This window comes from Chiloscyllium punctatum, chromosome 49, assembly GCF_047496795.1.
Source record: "Chiloscyllium punctatum isolate Juve2018m chromosome 49, sChiPun1.3, whole genome shotgun sequence".
NCBI lineage: Eukaryota > Metazoa > Chordata > Chondrichthyes > Orectolobiformes > Hemiscylliidae > Chiloscyllium > Chiloscyllium punctatum.
Genome location: NC_092787.1, coordinates 10,024,943 through 10,046,679, shown reverse-complemented (window position 1 = coordinate 10,046,679; position 21,737 = coordinate 10,024,943).

The window sequence follows — 21,737 nt, the reverse complement described above, 5'->3', positions numbered from 1 at the left end:
ATTTTGAGAAGAGAACAGAATAAAATTTTATTTTGCATTTATTTATTTTTAACTTTAAAAACACTTCTCCATGCCTAATCATGCTGGTACACAGAATTGTAGTCTTTATTTGTCTTGATATGCTGCGTTCCTTTTCTTGGCCACAGGTGAGAGGTTCAGATAGAAAATCGTAATGGGACAGCTCTTAATGCCACTGCAGATTCACACTGTTATTGGGAGAGACTAGGTCTGTTGATCAGGAGCACGAGCAATGGAAACTATCCAGGGGACAAGTAAAATATAGCACAATTTTTCAGTGATATATGGGAGCTGATAAATGAATCATCAATTGAAAATGCTTTGGAATAGATTAAATAAAGATCCATTTGTGTTTATTTACATTTAAATCAGTTTTGGGACTTCAGGTGGCATCTTATCCTATTCTAAGTAGCTGTAGCTAAGATTGGGAGACACGGAATTGGGAGACACGGAACACCTACTAACAATGAACTTGACTGCACCCTTGTATAACCCGAGAACTAGAATTAGAATTAAGGAAAATATAAGACCATAATAACAGAAGAAATAGGAGCAGGAATAGGCCATCTGGCCCCTCAAGCCAGCTCCATCATTCAAGTAAGATCATGACTAATCTTTTTGTGGACTCAGCTTCACTCACCCACCCACTCACCATAATCCTGAATTCCTTGATTTTTCAAAAATCTACCTTTGCCTGCAAAATATTCAGTGGAGGTAGCCTCACTGGGTTCAACAGATTCACACACCTTTAGGTGAAGAAGTTCCTCCTCAAATCAGTCCTAAACTTGCACCCCCTCATTTTGAAGCAATGCCCCCAGTTCTAGTTTCACCTGCCAGTGGAAATAACCTTCCTTCTTCTATCTTATCTGCTCTATTCATAATTTTATATGTTTCTATAAGATTCGTCCCCTTCAATTCTTGTAAATTCCAATGTGTATAGTCCTAGTCCATTCAATCTCTCTTCATAAGTCAACTCTCTTAACCCGGAATCAACCTAGTGAACCTCCTCTGCACCCCTCCAGTGCCAGTACATCCTTTCTCAAATAAGCAGCTCAAAACCGTACACAGTACTCCAGATATGGCCTCACTAGCACCCTATACAGCGCAGCATAACCTCCCTCTTTTTAAACTCCATCCTCCAGCAATAAAGGTCGATATTTCATTTGCCTTCTTAATTAACTGCTGAATCTGCAAACCAACTTTGAGATTCATGTTCAAGGACACCCAGGTCCCTCTGCACAGCAGCATGTTACAATTTTTCACCATTTAAATAATAGTCCATTTTGCTGTTGTTCCTACCAATGGATGAACCACAGTTCACATTTCACATGGCACCAATGCTTGCTCAGTGTTGGGGATAGACAAATATCTTCACATTTATCTATTCCAACACCACTAAAACATTCTTGAAATTGAGTCAGGAGGAGCAGCTGCTGGACATGTATCAATGCTCTAAAGCAGCAGATGTCAAGTGTGGACATGTAAGTGTAAAACGTACACAGGAGAAATAGGAGACTGAATTTCAAGGACAGAATTGAGACCATGGTTCTTCCTTTACTTTTAAAAAAACTTACACGTTTACACCTGAATTGCTCTGAATTCCTAGCTGTTTTGTATGAGCTGTGGAAATCAAGTTTGATGTAATTTGCCACAGAACAATACTTAGTTTAAATTGTGAACTCTTACTATACTAGTAATCATATCAAAACCATACAGACGTATTCCCAATCACTGCAGGCTGTCTGATTATCCCCCTAAACTCCTTTGACATAACTAAGAAGTTAGGTAAAATGTGCATGTCATCTCTAGTTGACTTTTTCCAGCTCTCTCATTTGATTAGACAAACAGATGTTGAGCTACTGAATGAAAAATAATGTGCCCATTTATTCATTTCTTCTTACTAGTCACAATAGATTTTATAGTACAAGTGAGTTACCTCCCTTAGGTGCCATAAGCTTAGAGAGTTAATAAAGCTGAACATTTTAGATTTTATTCTGTATCGTAATGGGTTTGCACAGTGCAGTTAGAATAAAACTGTAACCGGTCACTTCTAATTGGTGCAAGAGTACATGTATTACCACATTCCCATGTAGCTTCTTATTCCTAATGAATTTCCCAGAGGTCTGGGAGAACAAAATAGAATGTTATATATTGTTCAGAGTACCTACTTGGCTTTCTAGCTTTTTACATTTACAAAGTGTCTGTGACCAATTTATTTTGAAGTTTCAATGTAATAGAGCTACTAAATTAGATGAGTCACAGGGCTGGTTATGTGCTTTCTCCATTGCACCATGTGGTAAGTACAACGTACAATTGGAGACACATTCATTCGATTTGGAAAATGAAAAGAACATTGCCTGAGAACACAAAGTCTGTTTTACCATTCAAACAATGGAAACCCAAGTTCAACTGCATGAACATTGCCTCTCACTGTCACCCACAACTTTTCTGAAGAAAAAGAACATTGCTTTTGATCTCCACAACCACCCTATGTTTCCGTTTGCTGTAATTGTAATTGATCAGAAGCAATGTGTCAATCTTTTACAAATGATATTTTGCCCACAGTATTTACAATGCAAAGAACAGCATTAATAACGTGACCATCCATTGACTGAAGGATAGTCTGAATGGTTATCTAATTCAAAGTTTGTGAGAAGATTTGTAGCTTGGGTGCTCGTTGTTGTGGTTCTGTTCGCCGAGCTGGGAATTTCTGTTGCAGACGTTTCATCCCCTGTCTAGGTGACATCCTCAGTGCTTGGGAGCCTCCTGTGAAGCGCTTCTGTGATGTTTCCTCTGGCATTTATAGTGGTTTAAATCTGCCGCTGCCGGTTGTCAGTTCCAGCTGTCCGTTGCAGTGGTCGGTATATTGGGTCCAGGTCGATGTGCTTATTGATTGAATCTGTGGATGAGTGCCATGCCTCTAGGAATTCCCTGGCTGTTCTCTGTTTGGCTTGTCCTATAATATTAGTGCTGTCCCAGTCTAATTCTCTTTGCCCTTGTCCAACCCATCTGCACCCTCCCAGGACCATTGCCAACCATGCTCTCCGCATCCACAGGGGAGTTCAATCTCTGACCATGACTCTCAATAATGGAGGCTGATTAAATTACTGGGATCAAAGCAGATTCTACAGCAATGGGTTACATTCATTTTGATTATTGCTGTTAAAGTGTTTGCGCACCAGTCTATTATAATTTTACTCTTAAGAAAATAACTTCCTATCCTCAAGATGTCCTACAGAGCTTGATGATTAATAAATCACTTTCATGAAGCAAAGTCAAATGTAGCAGCCAATTTGTGCACAGAAAGTCAATTTTTCCCACAAACAGATGAATGATAATTAGGTTTTGGTTTTGTTAAAAAGGTGGTTGACTGAACAAATTACAGGGAAAATTCCATGTTGTTCATCAAAGTTACTCACATGCAGGCAAGCCACACGTTATCAATCAAATGCACAAAAGGTGCAACACTCCCTCATAACTACACTGAAGTGTCATCATATAAGATCATAAGATGTAGGAGCAGAATTAGGCCATTCAGTCCAACGGGTTCGCTCCACTATTGAGAGATCATTGCTGAGTTGATAATCCACATCTCTACTTTTCTGCCTTTTCTCTTGTTTCCCTTCTTGATCGAAAATTTGTCTCTCTTGGTCTTGAATACACTTAATGATCCAGTCTCAACAACATTGTGTTGTAGGCAATTCTATACTCATTATCCTCAGGAGAAGAAATGCCTCCCCATCTCTGGCTTAAATGTGTGACCCTTTATTCTGAGGTTATATCCTCGGGTCCTAGATTTGTTCACAAGGGGCTACAACCTTTTCCCATCTATCCTGTCACATCACCTAAGAATCTTCTATGTTTCAATAAGTGCCTCTCATTCTTTTAAATTTCAATGTGTACAGGCCCAATTTACTTAACTTCCCTTTATAATACAAACAGTCTCTCCAAACCTGGTATCAGCCTTGTGAAACTCCTCCAGACTGCCTCCAATGGCAGTATATCTATCCTTAGAGAAGGGCCAAAAATGGTTCACAGTATTCCAGCTGCCGTCTGACTAGTGCCTTGTATAGTTTCAGCAAAACCTCTGCACTTCTATATTTTATTCCCTTTGAAATAAAGGCCAACATTCCATTTGCCTTCCCTGTTATTCAGTGAACTCGGATGCTCATATTTTGTGATTCATGGAGAAGAATTCCTAAATTGCTCTGTTCTGTAGCGTCTGCAGCCTTTCTCCACTCAAATAATATTCAGCTCCTCTATTTGTCTTTCCAAAATGCATAACCCCACATGTTGCCACATTATATTCCATCTACCAAGTTTTTGCCCACTCAGTGAACCTGCCTATATCCCTCTGCAGACTCTTGGATTTAAAGATGCATTTGTGATGGATCAAACATTGACATTTGGACCCGGAACTAAAAGTCTCACCAATTGAGCCAAATTCAAGCTTAAGGCCAGGATATGTCCAGGTGGGTGCCATTTTGTCTTAATAATAATGGCAGAATTACCCTCTGTTAAACAATCTGAAACACTAAGCACCTTATGAAGCTATAATTGTGGATAACACAATTCCTCATCATTAAGTTTCTGAAAGTTAAAAACTGTTTAAACTTTAGTAATTACTAATAAGCACCTGGAGGTCCAACAGAGGGACTTTCAATTCCTGTTTGCACACAAAATATCTCGAGCACTCTTAAATGTTTTTACCCAGCAATTATTTTAGTACTAAGTGTGATAATTCTACATTTAAAACATAATTCATAGTGTATTCATGCAGTGTGACTACACCAAGTCAAGCAAACTATTTCACTGACATTCAGTTATATGTGTGGCTGATCCATAAAGATTTCTCCACTTTTGTTCCTCTCAGATTATAGTGCTTTAGTATTCCTACACATCAGCACAACAGTGATTGAACACTCACCTTCCACCAGTGGCTGCTCACTTTGAAATCCCAACAGAGACCAGGCCTGACCTGCACTCGTGCTCCAGGTACGACAACATGTCAAATGCTTTCAGACACCTGTTTGATGGAAAGTCCTCCATGCCTGAATTTGGTAACCCAGTGGGAGCATCCTTTCATTCATAACTGACAGGGAACATATAAACAACCTCTGCAAGTAGATAAGGAAACTATGTGATTGTATCATGAGCTCTACAGTGAGACCTGGCTGGATAAGTGCTTGCTAAATCTGGGAATCCAAGAGAGTTCTGTAATTACAGGCAATAGCTCATCAGGATTCAATAAAGTTAAAACCTGGGATTTAAACTTAGCTCAACTTAAACGTCCTGTTGAACTCTGGTTTCAGTGACATTTCATATTATTCTTCCCTAAACAAAAGAAACCCCAGCATTTTTCTGTTCCTGTTGAATAACACTATCCCAGTGGGAAACATCTTGAAAGGCTCTGTCCTATTTATTGTCATGTATGCCCATACTTTTATTGTAAGTGTCACTAACTTGAGGGAGTTGAAGTAAGTTTGAGTTAAATTTAACTAATACTCTGCTTACCCTGCCACATTTGTGCCTTTGTACATCTGACAATCCAGCACAAACTTGGCAGAATCAGTCTAGTGGAGTGCCACAAACCATACTCCTCCAAGTATTATGTATTTTGATGTGCAGGCCACATCAAACTATTGTATCTAGAAACATGACAATGTCTAGGTGGAATTCACTGGCATTAACTGATTTTTCAAAGTACAAACAGGAGATTTAACTGCAAACTTGCCTAACACTCATTATTTTTGCCATTGCATTATTCATTTAATAATTAATGCAGTTTACTGAATTCTTAATAAATTACTGGGTGAAAGAGCAATCTAAGCAATAGCAATCAGTGCAGAATCTTTAAAGTCCCAGGATTACTCAGCTTCACTATACCATTAGGGCATTAGCATAAGTGCCAAGTGTTTGGCAATAGCTATAAAAAGACTGACGTTTGTTACAATCATGGGGCCGATACATTAAGAGTTCTGCACTTTTGTTCCTCTCAAGTTGTGGTGCTTTAGCATTCCTACACATCAGGACAACAGTGATTGAACACTCACCTTCCACCAGTGGTTGCACACTTTGAAATCCCAGCAGAGACCAGGCCTGACCTGCACTCATGTTCCAGGTATATGACAAAATATGTCAAGTGTTTGCAGACACCTGTTGACTAAAGGTCCTCCATCCCTGAACTTGGTAATCCAGTGGGAGCACTCTCTCATTCATAGCTAAGGATGCTGAATGGTGCACCTGAATACCTCATGACTGTCATCACACTTTAAGATAATTTAATGTTTTTTCCATTCATTCTCAGTGTGCTGTCACATTTGAGGTTATCATGAATTTGTTTCATAGTTACCAATTTTTCACCACAGATGTAAATCCAGCATAACTTTCAGACTGCTGGTCTCCGTAATTCCTCAAAACCTGTTCATCCTTTTCCCTCAATTGCCCTTGCATTGTGTTTGTGAAGTGTAACCATTTTGGAATACAAGATATTGTTTGATATTTGAAAGAAAAAGTGGTGGAGACACCCAACTTAAAATGTAATTGTCTGCAAATTTCTTAGAGAGATCTGCACCATTTCCAGGTGAAAGGAGGTCATATATAAAGCTGATCCCAAGTGTGCCTCAAAGCCTGACAGGCAAACCTGGAAAAATACCTTTTATTAATACCTGGAAATATAAACAAACAATACTTTCCAGACATTCTTATTAAAACATCATTTTGGTTAATTTCACTCTTCAAAACTTTTAAAAGTGCTCTATTAAATATGTGAGGCACTAAATTATAAGCCCTTGGCCAACCCCTGAGGGCCAGTAAATAACACGTTTGCAGTAGTGACTCTGGCATAAACTGGATGGGGAGGCAATGAAAGTTAATTGTGTGGCAGCAGATATGGTGCCTTAAATCAATCAAGCAGTTGCTTAGACCTGCAGGACTCATGTTAACAACAACCCAGAGGCTGAAATGAACTGTTTCAAGTACCTTGGCAGACTATACACCAACATGAGGTGGGTTGATGACAGTTCTGAAGGACTGAAGTGTCTCTCACTTTTTACCAACACTCATTTCCATGTACAGGGACAGAGTACCACAATTTTCAATCAAAGTTGATTTGTGTATTTTGTTTGACCTAAACAGTCTGTATTCCACAACAAATCAATCTGACATAAAATTCTTCCAACAGGCATCAACACTCTCTATGAGTCCAGGGAAGCTTTGTGAAAATATGATTTCACTGTTATTAAGTAACTTGCTTCTTTTAGAGAAATGGTAGTGGCTGTGACTGCTGTCATCAGTGCAGAATTAATTCACAAATAATACTAATATGGAGCTTGTGATGATGCTTAAATGTTATATGTGAAAACAGGGGTTGGTGCATATATATGATTTGCAGTATGTGTGAAAAGTGTATTGTGTCTTTGGGACTTCATAGAATTACACAGAGTGATTTTAAAACTGTTTTGTGATGTGCTGTATACTCTGATTTCTTTGCCATTTTCAAGGGATTCAGTGTTTTAGAATAGTCTTATGCAAAACACAGATGCAAAGAAAGGTAGACATTTTATACTAATATTCCATGTGAGGCTCAACAATAAGATTTATAACAAAAAAATGAAATTAAGAAAACAAGGTATTCCTGCTCATTAGAATTCATTTTTGACACATAATCACACCCGCACAGATCTTTTTTCCCCCCAAGAGCTGATTTTACTCAATCTCAGCTCCAGTGAGAACAAACAGTAAACCTTGAAGCATCAACAATAATATTCATTTATGTAGCATCTTTAATATGGCTGCCTCCAGTTAGTGTGTTATGATTTGTTAATCATAGGCTAAATGACAGGATTTTAAAATCAAGGCTATTTCTGACTAACTAAATGAGTTTGTTCATTTGATGCATCAACCAACTGTAACAAGTTTAAATTAAAAACAAAATTCTCCACAGTAGAACAAAGCATTGCTAAACATTACAGGAGGATAATCAGACATAAATCAAGGTTGAACAATAGAGGGAGATATTAGGAATGGTAAATCGTACTGGCAGTGAAGCATCTGATTTTAAACAGCTAACGTTTGGCAATGTTGTTCTCAGGATCGTCTGTGATCACTACATCTATCTAGATTATATGGAACCTGCAATCTTTGTTTGATTAATCTGCTCAAGCCAGTAGTGTGCGTGAAGGTGCACAAAGCAAAATGATACAAGCCCTGGAATTGCGCTGTGTACAACATTCGTGCACAACTATTTAATACTTTCTCGTAAAGTCGTTCATCCTCTTTGATAATTACGTCATTTTCCAATTTAAGATGATTATATTAAAGTAATATGATTTGCCTCAAAAAACGCTCCGCAATTTGTATCAAGTATTCATCAAATATCTAGACACTAATTAGATGCCTGAATAATTCCTTAAACCCGATCTTAAGCATTTCCTCTTTTGTGTCATTTTCAGAAACGAAGTAGAATCAGTAGGATCAAGCACTTTCCAAACCAGATAAACCCAAACTGCGGACGCTGTAAATCGGGAGGGGACCCGAGAATGTTTGAAAAAAACTCAGCAGGTCTGGCACCATCTGTGGAGAGGAATCATTAACGTTTTGGGTCTGGTGGACTTTGAGGAAGTGTCACCGGACCTGAAACGTTAACTCTAACTTTTCTCCATAGACGCTGCCGAGCTTCTCTAACAACTTATGTTTTTGGTACATACTGAACCAGTTCAGGAGAAGCAAATCTCGTGGGGCGGCGCGGTAGCTCAGTGGTCAGCGCTGCTGCCTCTGCGCCAGGGACCTGGGTTTGATTCCAACCTTGGGAAACTATCTGTGTGGAGTTTGCACATTCACCCCGTGTGGTTTCCTCTGGGTGCTCCTGTTTCCTCCCACAATCCAAAAGTGTGTAGGTTAGGTGAATTGGCCACGCTAAACTGCCCCATAGTCTTCAGGAATATGTAAGCTAGGTGCATTAATCAGCAGCAAATGTAGCGTCATAAAGTAGGGGAATAGATCTGGGTGGGATACTCCTTGGAAGGTCGGTGCAGACTTGTTGGACTAACAACACTGTAGGGATTCTCTGGAGAACAACGTGTCAGTTATAGGTTGAAAACCATGGCCGTTTCAGTATATGATAGAGTAGACAAGAAGTACTTGTTTGATACATCAACTGGCTAGAGCAAGTTTAGATTTTGAATAAAATTCTCTCGATTTCAAAGACAGGAGAATTAGTAGCAGTGAAATTATGTAACGGGAAGGTGAAGATCTGAAACGATATTACCTTGTAATGGCTCAGCTTTCATTTTCATCCTTCCCATCCCTCTCTCCTCCTGAAGACATTTGTTCAAGATTCCCCAAACTTCTTTCCAAGCGAGAACTTGTGTAGACCAATTTCCCAGCCAATGAATTGTTTTCAAAATGCAGCTGACCCTCTCGCAAAAGGCGAACGCAGCAGCTAATTACGCACAGCAAGATCCCAGAAACGGAAGGAATGGCAGTAAATCTGTTTTTTTTCGACTGTTGCACTACAGAACCTTGTCTGGGACAATATTGTTTTTGTTGTTCAAATGGTGGGTTTTTTTTGATGATCGCAATCTGATTACTCTCTTGGAAGGAGGGATGCGGCAAAAGAAGGTTGAGGGCATTTTCAGAAATTCCTGCCTCCGATGAATCTTGCTGGAGCGGGGAGGGAGTGTATAACTAATGTATGAATACCCGCTCCAGGACAAATTGGTGAGGTCTTCAGGATTTTAAAGTTGAGGTGGTTTTCTTCTAATTGCCCCTACCCAAGTCATCATTTCCCCAGAGTGAGTCTTCCCCCTTCCTCTCTCGCTCTGGCTTGTGGCTGAAATCTATTTTTAACCCTTTTTCTTTTTGTACCTCAGCACCCAAAGAAGCCTAACGGTCTCTACTAACGGTCTCTTCGTAGTCCCCAGAGGGACACGCGCAGTTCCCGCCGTTACCTCTCAATACGCGGCGCGCGCCCCTCTTGGGGTGGCGCAACTCCTCAAATAACGGTCGCCGCTGAGAGGCGGGAGGAGGGCGGATGGCCTTCCTTCGGAAACCCGACCTGGTCGCTGGTGACAAAGTCAAGAGGTCAGATTCTGTGTCATGTACGTATCGTGTGATAAAAGTGAAAGAGGGCAGTTAATGCGAAGTAGCCAGCTCCGACAGGAAGGTCATAAATCTTAGCACCTTACCTTCCTCTCCCAACCCGAACCTGCTGAGTATTTACAGCATTTTGCTTTGTTATTTCCAGCAACTGCTGGATTGTATTTAGAAGTTTTATTTATCAGGACTGTGCTCGATTTTAATAACGCGTTCTGGTTAATATTGCATGCTAAGTCAGCTCTATCTAAAGTTAAAATTGCTTACTACGTATTGATGTGATGGACTGTGACACACTTGATTATCAATGTGTACAAAACCTAACCGGTCACACAAGAGGCCTGTAAAACACGTTTTCAAACTCACAAGTGATTTTAAAATCTGCTGCATTCACAGGTCAACATTGATAACTGGATTGGGTTCTGTAATTTTTATTTCATTTTCCAAAAATAAGATTCTGTGGGTCTTCAGAGAGGACACTGATTTCTTGCAGGGCCTTTATAAAAAGGCCTGATTGGATTGGCTTAAGGAAACTGCTCTTTCTGCCCTATTCCTCCTCCAAGTGTCGTTTTTTTCATTTGTCTGTTTCTCCTGTTGATTAGGTCTGTCAAGTATTGGCATTTTTGGAAATAAATGTCACAGATAAATGACGCAAAGATCAATACTTGACCAGGCAGTGAAATTTGCCTTTAGACCCAGATCAAATGTTGAATATCATTCCTCTTTTTTTTACACGCATGAAGTATAAAGGTGCTCTTGCATTCTTCCCCTGGTCCTGTTGTCCCCTCTCCCTGTCAAACCTCCCCTCCAAAATATAATGCTGCATGTGTTATCCTCACTTCATTAGCACAGTAACTGATGTAAGAAGTTTCCAAATGTGTATAAAATCAAGATTGACGATTTGGAAGAAAACTTACTGTAATAATGCAGGACAGAAGCAGCAGCACATCAGGTGTGTGTTGAAGCCTGATTTACTGGTGAACTGGCATGTCTGTTGCCTCATAATCTATGATACATATATTGAGGCATCTTTAATGGCTGCCTCCAGAAAAGGAAGGCTGTACCTATAAATGGATAACCCACTGTAATGTGTATTTTATCTGGCTGTAAAAGAAAAAAATTAAATCCCATAGGGCCAATGTCTTTTCAATCCTAATGAAATTAAGCAGTTTGGGTCTTCGATTTACATAAACATCACAACCAGCTAGGGCCACCTAGTGATCGGCTTTCAGTCAGCTTACTCAGGCCAATTGTGACAATGAATCTCAACAGGATTGATTGATGTCAAATGGACAGAAGTTAGGTCTCTAGAAACAAACCGATAATCAGTTCAAAAATTGAAATTGATAGATCTTTGTTAGGTAAGGGTATTAAATTATTCAAATTGAGGCAGAGAATGGGAGGTATAATACAGATAAGCCAAATCTAATTGAATGTCAGAATGACTGAACAAACTTTAATTGGCCTAATCTTTTATTTTGTGTTCCTTATTTCTGACACATCTTATTCAAATATCACTTCTAAGTCAATTCACTGTTGCAATTGGTGAACAATGTTTGAATCATCTTGTTGGACTTTCCCATCCTTATCAAGTGTTCATCAGAAATGGACATTTTTCTTCTTTGGCATTCCCTCAGGCTCAAGCATGACTTGCTTCCACCTGGGCCGGGGTTCTGCAGAGGCTGAGTAGTCCAGTCCTGGAAGTACAGATTCTGCCAGGTGGTAAATGGTGATGTTTAAAAAGTTGGGTGAGTGGGATACTTCAGATTCTGTATGCTCTTTCAGCTGCTGGGCTTAGCCTCCAAATGCTCCACTTGATAATGCTCAGTGGTTGGTGCATTTGCAGAAGCTTCTGAACCAGTATGGTAAGCAATCCCCATGCATCATATTGCATTTGATGAGGGAAGATTTCAGGATGTCCTTATAGCATTTCCTGTGCACTCCTAGTGATCATTTACCATTGCAGAGCTCTTTATTTTGGCTTATTTAGGGAGTCTTTTATTGGTCATGTGGACAATGTGGCCTGCCAAATTCAGCTGGTTGTGCGTGACCAGTGCTCCAATAGTGGGGATATTGGTCTGGGAGAGGAGGTTCACTGTATATATATGCTGCCGGTGAATTTTCCTGATCACTGTTCAGGGATTTGAGGTGTCTGCTGTACATGAGCATGTTTCTGATGCATTTAGGAAGTTGGGCAGCACAGCTACTCTGTGGTTCATGAACTTAGTGCTGCATTGGAGGTCTTGGACTTTGAACCTTAGATATCTGAAGGATGTGGTGGTAGATTGGAGTTGATGTTGGGTTTCATTGTCAATGTTTGCTCACACTGGGAAGAGGGAAATGGGAAATGTTCCACATCCAGGGATCCAATGTGCACTTTGATGGTCGATGGTTGGTATTGTCTGGCAGGAGTGGACTGGTTAAAAAAAGCCTTTGTTTTCTGGATTTTTAGATTGAGGCCCTTCCTTTCATGCCACAGTGAATGCATTGATATTGGTTTGTAACTTGGTCTCTAAGTGTGCACAGGCAGCTAGATGGCAGAGGTTGGGGTGGCCTTGGTTCTGGCCTGGAGACATCAAAGGTTGCACGGTTTTTTTCTCCAGTCCAGCAGGGAGCTTCGTGGATATGGAGTGGAGTTTTACATTGAGGAAGGTGGACAAGAGTGTTGATGTGATGACGCAGCCCTGTTTGAATCCAGTTTGCACTCATATTGGTTCTGCAGTGGGTTCCCAGGTGAAGACCATGGCTTGCATGTCATTTGTGAAGCAGGTTTTTGGAGAATGGGGATGAATTTCTGTGGGCAACTAAATTTGAGGAGGTGGATAGATGCTACACACGGCTACACAATTTCTGAATGAGCTTTTTGGAATTTTCCTTGTTTCCAAATATCGTCAGGAATCAATATTACCCTTTTAAAGCAAATACAGCACTGTACACTCTGATCAGAAGCCAAGACTCAAACAATTTGTTGAACGTGATACTTCTGGGAATACCTGTGGAGAGTGACAGAACCTTGAATATTCTTCTATTTAATTGAAGGGTCTCAACAAAATCATGAGCCTAACAGTTTCAATTTCAGATGCGGATTGGCTTGGTGTTTTCCCATATTTCTCTCTTTATTTCAGTTTTTTGCTCCTTTTCGGGTATCTTGAGCCATAATAAAGATTCAGTTGTTTTGGTTAACATTTTGCTAACTTCTCATAGATTGTTTTTTTTTTTGCTTAATGCTTTCAATTCTTTATTAGTGTCTTGCTTTTCTGTAATAACTTTCCAGAATTGAATGGAGGTGGAATGACAACAGGCTGGATAATGCACTTCCAGTAGCTCAGGTGTATGAAGGGTCTGAAGTGGCATTATTGTCATGCTCCTTGATGATACAGCAGTTCATTGATACACTTTGGTTGCCTCTTGATAACAACGTATTTTATCATTGGCTGAATTATTCAGCCAAGTGGCTTTAAAGATACCTTGCAGTCGCCTGGGACAAGCAAAATTACTGAGCACCTGATAATTAGTAAAGTTCTGGAAGCATAGCTTTAAATCTGTGCCACTGAAGTTTTTCATCAGAATCTCCTCGCAGCAACTAATTAAGTCTGCCTTGGAGATTTTGGACAGCATTTGATGCTGCAACAGCAGAATTTGAAAAAAAATTACATAGTGCTCAGGGGATTATTATTCTTTCACAGCTGATTTTTTTTCTTGCAAAAGGAAACCCATGGCAGGAAGCACAGTAAATATTCATGGGTTTTAATGTTTTTCGTTAGGTCCCTAATTTATTTTATTAGATAATCATGTCAGACAATTCTGTATGTTGGTCTCATATTTTCAAATTGTTTGCAGATTGTTTTCTCTTTTGTGTTTAAACAGACCATACATTTACAAGTTTTCATACTAAGAAATGTTAACAGATCGCATCAACAAACATTCTTCAATTTCCATAAATCCATCCTGCATAGAAATTTCATATTCTTGAAATTTCAATATCTTGTTAATGAGTGGGGGGAAAAATGCTCAAGATACATAAAACCTACCAATGGCCATAATTGTCAGGAGAATGCAATAGCGTAATTAAGCTATTATAAATGAGAAGCTGTGCCTGTCATTAATTTCAGCATCTAAAGATCCTCCAATAAGGCAACATAAAATGCTAAAATGGAGACAGAAATGTTAAAATCATAAATAACCAGTGACTTCTGAGTTCATTATTGCTTTGAGATTACATTTACATGCAAAAGATTTGTACAGGCGCTTAATTTGGCTGCAGTCATACTGTCAGTCTCTGTGCAGTTCTTGCGTGTTTTAGTATTTGAGTCCGTAGAATTTTGAAACCTCAAGATTATTTTTAACTTTGAACAGTATTAATTTTTATGAGTTCTATTTACTTTTTGAATAAATAACTCAAATAGGTGGTCCATGGAGTAGAATTAAACATGGGATTTGTATTATATACTACAGAATAATTAAAACAATATTATGGACAATTGCTCAGTGTTTAATGTGTATCAGTTACAGAAGTGTTAATTCAAATATTAACAACATATGCAGAATATTGGCACAACTGCTTGATGAAGGCTTGTTATTAGCAGAGTTCTGTAGAGCAGTCATTATTGTGGAACAGTTCAGTATTGGGCAGCGTGAACTGCTTATTGAAGGCAAATGACTTCCTGCAATCAAGAACTGGGCAATGGATCTAACAAGTTGCTCATGGGCACCTAGTTTGAAACAGTGTTGAGTAATATTCTGGAAATATTTTTACTTCAAAGTGTGGCACTGGAAAACACAGCAGGTCAGGTAGCATCTGAGGAGCAGGAAAATTGATGTTTCGGATATAAGCCTTAAAGGGCTTGCCTGATGTGTTGTTTTTCCAGTGCCATGCTTTTCAACTCCGATCTCTAGCATCTGCAGTCGTCACCTTCTCCAAGTATTTTTAATTGCTTGATCACTCAACTTTGGAATGATGCAGGGTGTAAAGAGGTCTAAAATTCATTCCTGAAAATTAGAATAAATAAATAATAAATGTTTCTACTTTCTACACCTAGAAGTTATAATTTTGGTTAATTTCAAATTAACTGCCATCAGTTACAGAGTAACAAGGTATTGGGGCACTGGAATATCAAATAAATGATACAGAATCTTCTTTGAATACCGTATATTTGATGCTGTGATCAGTGGTAATTACAAATTCCCTCCAAGAGTTTGTCCCATTGACTATCCTTCTATCAGATCTGTGGCTGCATCAGTGTTGGGGATAGGATTGATGAGTAAGGGGGATCTCTCTGATTGACCCATGTTCCAGGCTTAATAAATACCCAGTGGCTCTCCGAAGTGATTTGGTGTTTGTAGTTTTTCTTACAGCCTTTCACAACTGAAAGGTCATTAACTGTTGATGCAAATCATTGAATTATGATTGGAAGTCAGTAATTTTTTTTCAGTCTGTGTAGTCTGTTTTCCTGTTACTTTGATGTCTGGGAGTGGGAGATAGGTTAATCTGCACCCCAGCCCCCCCCCCCCCCCAAAAAAAAGCACTTGTTTTTAATGGCATTTTACCTCTACTCAATATCAATCTGAACAAAGAACACTGGGAACAAGCACTAGAAATTCAGAAATGATACTGCATTTCCGAATCCATGTTTCTTCCTCTTTCCACACAAGCCTTCACCTCAAATCATTTGACCATTCACAGGGATTTCAAATGTTCATCTCAGTAATTTAGTCTGAGAAGTTAAACTGAAGTGAGTTGATGTTGGTAGTGGTCACATTGCTCAGTTACTCTGGCTGAGGATGACAAGCTGCTGATCCTGCATGGAGAAAATATGGTGTGGGGGTTGGGAGAATCAAATGCACAAATTGAAACAAAAGAACTCTGTTAATACCCACCTTCCCCCACTTTTTAATGAAACCAGTTTAGCTCTATTAAGATGCAACGTTTCAAGTAATTAATTTATGCGACATTGTTGTAAGTGAAACAATCTGCAATGTACCATCTCTGCAGTTTAAAGCACTTAACAGTTGCTTGTCAAAGCCAGTGTAAGCTGCTGCAGTTGTGGAATTTGTACGTCATGTCTTTGCTGTCACACAACATCATTTCTTCTTGCTGGCATACTGCTGATTTGTGCATAAGTGATGTATGCAATCCACCTGAGTTAGGATTTAGTTTTTTGCAGTGAAAGATGTTCATCATTCTTGATCTTGTACTGTCAGAGGCAAGTGTTTTAGTGCCTCTCGCGATTAGTCGAAATTGACAGGCCTGAAAGCATTGAATAGCAGAACGTGTGAAATTAACAGTAGGGGGAAGTGAAGTGAAGTGTGGCAGTCATTTAATCTGCAATTTATCAGCTTATGGCACTTCTTGTATCATTCGTAGTTTACATTCAGAAATAATGTTCTCCATTTCAATCCCATGTGGCACCATTAGAGGTGACAGAATTTAGGAGTGCTAGATGTATTTTTATTATGCATACAGCATCATGGTAAGCACATTACCTACATGCTGCTATATATTTGTGTGTGTGTATGTGTGTATACTTTTGAATTTCCATTGAAATATGGTTATATGTTATCCATCAATAACTCTCAAGGATAATATTTTAGTTGTCTCCTGTATAAATGTGAAGCTAATTTTAATGTGCACTTTGTCCATCAGTGATTGCTTGTGACAGTTGAAGCGCCTTAACAGGCACTGATAAATAGTAAGACCATGCTGTGTGACCCAGTCAGGGTGTTGGCTTTAATTTAGGTAATGTCCCTCCATGTCTTTCCGCAGTGGTTTTACATAAACTGAAATAACAAATCTGAGGTTACAGCTCCTTCCTATCCATGTGCTTTTTCTTTTGCTCATGCACATTAATCATTCCATTTTACAGAGGAGAAAAAATGCATTTCAAAATTGCAAGCAAAATATTTTAAAGGATGTGGAAAAGGTGATAATTTTCAGTAGGAAATGGAGCAAATGTGACTTCATTGAAGATTTTTGCACGTAAAATGCAGAGCTCTTTTGAATGCAGGTCCTAAATCAAATCAGATTTCTGAAATTCACCTTTCTAAATTTATTGTTATGTTACTTGTCATTAACATTTTAAAGTTAATTTTGTGTACAAGTTAGCTGCATTTACAAAATGCATACGGGTGTTGACTGAGTAATGCAAAAAGGATGGTTCTCCTTGGCTGTTGGGTCCAGAACCAGGATTAGTCTCTGAAAAATGACAGGCTATTTAGGACTGAGATGAGGATGAATTCTTTTCAATCAGAGTGGTGAACAGTTATTTGCCTATATTCAAGACAGAGATCAATAGATGTTGAGATATTAAGGATAGTGCAGGAAAATGACTTTGAAGTAGAAGATCTTGTGATCTCTTTGAATGGAGAATTGGTTTCAGGGGCTGAATGGTTTCCTGCTCCTATTTCCTTTTTATTTTAATCTTTTTATTCAATTATAATGCAATTATAAACTTACTAAACCTCCATATTTGACCTCTTCAGCATGCTCTCTGGGTTGAGAATGGGTGAATGCTGCCATCTACTAAATTATATAAATCAATAAATCATGACAGAGATAAACTGCAGTGCAGCCTCTGTAATGTGCGATGCTGAACATCTTCATATCACAGTAATTTTTTATTCAGCAGTAAGACCAACATGTTTTTAAAAAAAACTTGTCGTGTTCAATGCACAAGTAACATTGAGTAACTGAAACCTCAAATCCCAGTGACCTTTCTGGTATTTGCACAGTTTTTATACCTGGTAATGTATCAAGTCAGTCTGCTTCAATGTATTCTGTCTGTGTTTAAAAGTCAGTGCAGTTAACTGGAACACTGCACTATATAACAATGGGCAGTTGTAGTTGTACTGAAACATGGCAATTATATGTGAGCATGTGACATTGTCAAGTGGCTCGACTGCACATGAAATAGACCAGACAGCTGTCCAGCACTGAGGGTCATTCCGCCTTTAGCAAACCCTGCCCCTGTTTAAAAAAGTAACTAAAATGCATTGTATTTGGACTGTTCTCTACGACTTTAATCTTTTTCAAAGTACAGATTCCAGGACTGTGAAAATGTTGTATTTCTATTCATTGAGTGACCCTCATTAATCTCTTCAATCTCACTACACCAATGACTTGGCTTTTTTAAAAATATGAGATTGTAGCTAAGTGGAGGTTGCATTTAGGTTTCACCTTTTGTTGATTATTAAACTGCTCATTTTATGAATATTCATTTGTATTGTCTTGCGTTGATTCTAAATGTATTTCAGCAAAAACGTACTTTATCTATTATGTCATTTAAAAACTATTTACGCATGTGAATTCCCCTGTTTAAAATAAAAACAAAATTGTTCCCCAATCTGCCACTCTCCACCCATGTCAGCATGTGGGTGGCATAGTGACTCAGTGGTTCACACTGCTGCCTCACAGTTCCAGGGATGCTGGTTCAATTCCAGCCTTGGGCAACTGTCTATGTGGAATTTGCACATTCTCCCCATGTCTGCGTGGGTTTCCACCGGGTGCTCTGGTTTCCTCTCTCAGTCCAAAAACGTGCAGGTTAGGTGGATTGGTCATACTAAATTGACCATAGTGTTCAGGGCTGTGCAGGCTAGGTGTGTTAGCCTTGGGAAATGGAGGGTGACAGGGGTAGGTCTGGGTGGGATGCTCTTTGGAGGGCCAGTGTGGACTTGATGGGCTTAATGACCTGCTTCCACACTGTAGGGGATTCTATAACTCCAATGATGTTCTGCTATGTGGAATTTTTTTGTGTACTAGAAAGAAAAATTCCAAAACCTGGAGCAGTAACTCACCAATTGACTGTGTTATCCAGTGTGACACAGTCCTGCTGTATCTTCAGGCAGATCTGTAACAGGAGGGTGCATCAAGCATTAAACAAAGTGCTTAGCAGAAGCTAAAAAGCACCTGATCTCTTGGGGGGGCTATTTGAAATCATGGACCCAGCATCATCCACCTTGGCTGCCATTCTACAAGAATTCGACACCACCTTCTCCCTTTTTCCACCTTACATCTCTCCCAACATAAATACATATTCACTCAGATCCCTGTCCATACTATCTGAGACCTATTGATTGGTGCTGGGATCTAAATCCTGAATTGTCACAGTCACAGTCTCACTCATTAAGCTAAACACAATGTTATGCAATACATTTTATTTTCAATGCCACCCATGTAATTTCCTACACTTGCTGTGGTCCAAAAAAATACAACTGGCTTTTTTTTTTAACTCCACCTCAACAAGAGATAAAATATTTCTTTTTGATAAAGACAAAGCACAGGCAAGAGTGAAATAAAAATATGCATTTACAGTTTAATCTCAAAGAGTCAACCTTGAGACCGACAAAGCAGGAAGCTATAGGCCAATTTGGCTAACATTTGTTGGGAAAATGCTAGACACCATGATTAAGGATGTAACAGTGGGACATTTAGGAAAGCTTAATACAATCAAACAAGGTCAGCAGGGTTTTGTGAAGGGGAAGTCAGGTTTGAGTTTTCTTGAGTTCTTGAATATATAATGCATGTTGATAAAGGGGAACCAACAGATATAGTGTATTTGGATTTCCAGAAAGTATTTGATAAGAAACCACATAAAACGTTATTGCATTTGATAGGCATCTATGGTATGATTGAGAATTTGTTAACATACACACAAGACAGAGTTGGGATTAATGGGACGTTTAAGTTTGGAAAGATATAACTAATAGAGTGCAGCAAAGAATAGTGCTTCAATTATTTACTATCTATATTAATTATTTGGAGGTGTGAACAGAGCAGAATGCATCCTAATTTGCTGATGAAACAAAAATAGGGGGAAACGGATATTGGGATGAGGACACACAGAATTTGCAAGGTGGTATAGATAAGTTGAGAAATGAAACTTTGGCAGATGGAGTTTCGTGTAGTAAAATGAGAGGTCATGTATTTGATATGAAGAATCAAAAAGCAGACGGTTATTTAAATGGTGAGAAACTCCAGAATGTGCAGCACCAAGGGATGTGGGTGTAGATAACATACAAGTGCTGCCAGTAATTAAGAAAGCAGATGGGGAGGGAATAGCCAAGTGGTATTATCGCTGGACTACTAATGCAGAGACCAAGGAATTGTTCTGGGGACCTGGATTCAAATCCTGCCATGGCAGATGGTGAAATTTGAATTCAATTAAAAAGAAACTGGAATTAAGAGTCTAATGATGACTATGAATCAGTTGCAAATTGAAAAACCCATCTGGTTCAATAATGTCCACTTTTAGGGAGGTGAACTGCTATCATTACCTAGTCTGGCCTGCATGTGACTCCAGATCCACAGCAAAGTGAGTGATTCTTAGCTGCCCCCTGAACAATTAGGGATGGGCAATAAATCCAAGGCAGTGATGTCTCTGGATAAAAAACGTAGACGTTTGGGCATTCATTGATCCTCCTATACAAGAAGTGGTATATTGCAATTGAATGCAATTCAGATGAGGTTCAGGTTGGGATGAAAGAGCTATCTTATTAACAGCTAAACAGGTTAGGCCTTTATTCATTATAATTTTCAAGAGCAAGGGTGATCTTATTGCAACATATATATGTACGGGGCTTGACAGGACAGATGTTGAGAACTGTGGAAGAATCTTGAACTCTGGGGCATAAGAAGCTCATAAATAGGAGCAGGAGTAGGCCATCTGGTCCATCGAGCCTGCTCCACCATTCAATAAGATTGTGGCCAATCCTTTTGTGGACTCCACTCCACTTACCCATTCATTCACTATGATTTAGTGGCCACTACAAAGACATGATTGCAGAGTGGACTGGGAGTTAAATATCCAGAGGTATCAGACTATTCAGAAGAACCAACAGGAAGGAAAGGAATGTGGTTTACCTCTGATATTTAAGGATGACAATAGGGCAATAGTGATAGATAATATAGGTTCTATGAAGCAAAAGGTTGAATCAATGTGAGTGGAAATTAGAAATAGTAAGGGGAAAATGTCATCAATAGGCATAGTCCATAGGCCCCCAAATAACATCACCATGGGATAGGCAATAAACAAAGAAATGATGAATGTAGAAATGGTATGCAATTATCATGGGGGATTTTAATCTACAAATTTATTGGTCAAACCAAATTGGTCCAGACAGCCTTGAGGAGGAGTTCATAGAACGTCTCTACAATAGTTTTCTCGTGTTGAATGTAATGAAACCTACGAGGAATTAAGCTATCCAAGATCAGGCCGTGTGTAATGTGGCAGGAATAATTGATAATCTCAGTTAGTGATCCTTGTGGAAGGAGCAATCTCCGTATGGTTGAATTTAAGGTATAGATGGAGGGAATGAAGGTGAAATCCACTACCTGTGTCTTGTGCTTTAGAAAGGAGACCTCAAAGGCATGAGGGAGGAGTTGGTTAAGATAGATTGGGAGTGGATGACGCTAAAATAAGTGATAGAGCAAAGTGCGCAGGGGCATGGAAAGCCTGCAAAGGGATACAGATAGTTTGAGTGGGTTAGCATTGAGCAGATGGAGTACAATGTTGGTAAATGTGAATTCATCCATTTTGTTAGGAATAACTGCAAAATGGACTATTATTTAAATGGTGAAAAATTGCAGCATGCTAGCTCAGGTTGAGGTTTTGGATGTACGTTTGCTCGCT